The sequence below is a fragment of the Penaeus japonicus genome, unplaced genomic scaffold (genome assembly GCF_977035675.1).
Source record: "Penaeus japonicus unplaced genomic scaffold, GWHDUDI00000001_assembly GWHDUDI00000006, whole genome shotgun sequence".
Classification (NCBI taxonomy): Eukaryota; Metazoa; Arthropoda; class Malacostraca; order Decapoda; family Penaeidae; genus Penaeus; species Penaeus japonicus.
The window spans coordinates 21,212,910-21,215,409 of record NW_028234408.1 but is presented as its reverse complement, the minus strand read 5'-3'; the positions used below and the strand labels follow the sequence as shown (position 1 = coordinate 21,215,409).

Genomic DNA, 2,500 nt, shown 5'->3' with positions numbered 1-2,500 from the left:
GTATTTGCAAGGCAATAGAAATAAATATTGATAGCGATTTCCTATTTAAATGGATACTGATCAGTTCATACTGAACTGATACAAGTAACATCACTCTTTTGTCGTTCCGTGGCAGAATATCTTTGTGGGGGATGAAAACAAAGGGACGTATGGTGAGGGCGTAGACTATATGATAAAACCTACATCTAGCAAATGAGAGACGAGAAAAAGGGTTGATTCACTCGAATGAGAAGCATATTTATCAATTATCTGAAAGTTTTGTATATGAAGTAGAAACCCACAGACTAAGAAGGTAAAATATTTAAGAAGGTTCTCCCACAGCCAGTCCACGGTTGGGTATTACTTGCATTAAACCAAATAATATATGGTATAACAACGGTTCTATGTTGAGAAGGCTTAAATATGACTATCAGCTCGTTGCTAAATGAACAACTATATTTTTTTCCCTGTACCATAAAATCAGTCGGGGTCTTGATCTTGTACCTCTTCTAGCTTTGTCACCTGCCAGAGGCAAGCGTATTCAACAAACAAACTCCAATAAACCGCCGAAACATAGAAACAACTGCATCCGTCTCCCACCCACTTTGAGTTGTGAGCGCTTAGATGGAATCTGTGGTAGAAGAGGCGGTACTTCGGAGATTACCAGACTCCTTGACATGTCAAAGACTGGTTTACATTATTTACCATATCACTGTTCCAATACATAACGTCACCGTTACGTTAGTCCCTCAACATTCTCGCTAATGTATGTGTTAAGAAACTTGCAATAATTGCACTTAAACTATTGTAGATAAAGGAGTTGAACTCTAAGAAGAAACGGGAACAGATATATAGAGCCTTGTGAAGAAAGTGAAGATGTTGCAAAGACATGAAAGATGATGAACTATTTTTCAGAATGTCGGAATTGAAGTTCATTTGAAGAAGAGACAGAGAGACTTCAAAAACACTATTTTTTCGGAAGGACATTTCATCAAAAGATGGAATGAGAGAGAAAGAGAGAGAGACAGTATTCTTTGTCACATAATTTTTCACCATAGTAATTTACCATGTGTCAAATCAAGATCAATGCCAAAATATACTTATACTGTTACAATATGGCACATATATTTATATAATTTTGATTATATAGATATTGGAAATGGACTGAATCATTTTGACATGCTCAAACATAGCAGATATTGTGCAATCATTTTAATTTCCTGACATGACAGATTATGACAGAAAGTATATTCATGAGTTTCATGCCATACCTTTTTAAGAACATGCTTGGTTTAGAAGGAACTCAACAAGCCATTTTTATATTCATGCCATATATTGTAAACTGAATATAGTCAAGATATGACAAAACAAAACAAATGTCAGCAAAAAAAAATATATATATATACATGTATATATATATATATGTATATATATATGTATATATATATATATATATATATACATATATATACATATATATATATATATATATTATATGAAAGATATATATATATGTATGTATATACATATATATATATATATATATATATATATTATATATATATATATATATATATATATATATATATATATATATATATATATATATATATATATATATATATATATATATTATATATATATATATAATATATATATATATAATATATTATATATAATATATATTTATATTATAATATATATATATATATATATATATATATATATATATATATATATTATATAATATTATATAATATATATATATATATATATATATATATATATATATATATATTATATATAATATATAATATATATATATATATATATATATATAAATATATATATATATATATATAATATATATATATGTATATATAGTATACATATATATATATATAAATATATATATATATATATATATATATATATATATAAAAGATACTAAAAACCTGTAAAGCAAAAGTTATTCCAGAACTTGAAAAAAAAGAGATACAGAAAAAAGTTTTGCAGTATGCAAAATAAGCACATGTATGAATGTCTCTATGTTTGTATGTGTATATTTATAGTTTAGTTTTTCATCAAAGAACGAAGTCCTTAGGAGCTCCAAAGTTGCTGGTATCCAGACATTGGCAATATAAAATACAAAGGCCATTAGGTTTGACAAGTGATACATTGGAGTGAAGTGGATGAAAATTTACCATAGATAACAAGATTTCAATGACATGTCTTCAGCATTTTCACTTCCCTTTCACTTTAGAAAATATGAAATTTGACATGAATAATGTTCCTCACAATTTTACTCCTGTGATATATTCCCCTTCTCCCACCCACCCAAAAGCTCGAGAGTGAATTCCAAGCTAGGTTGCTGGAGTCGGAGGGTGCAGCCAATGCAGATAAGCTCAAAGAAATGCGCCAGGGCCTTTTGATCATCAAAACAACTCATTGTGGAGATATTGGATTGGTTCCCTTTTGGCACTCAACCTCCATGAAGTAAATGACCTCATCAACCAGGTAG

General features: G+C 28.5%; 1 protein-coding gene and 1 long non-coding RNA gene across 9 annotated transcripts in view; one reads left to right on the top strand and one right to left on the bottom strand.

The window, feature by feature from the left end:
• Positions 1-2,500, bottom strand: part of LOC122262091 (cubilin) — a 107,237-nt gene that overhangs the window by 2,924 nt on the left and 101,813 nt on the right. The window lies entirely within an intron of this gene.
• The window catches only part of LOC122262092 (uncharacterized), an 8,852-nt gene continuing 6,866 nt past the window's right edge, over positions 515-2,500 (top strand). Inside the window, exons 1-2 of the long non-coding RNA XR_006223953.2 lie at positions 515-745; positions 2,324-2,500. The exon at positions 2,324-2,500 is cut by the window's right edge and continues 1,128 nt beyond it. This is a non-coding gene — a long non-coding RNA (uncharacterized LOC122262092). The remainder of the gene's footprint in view (positions 746-2,323) is intronic.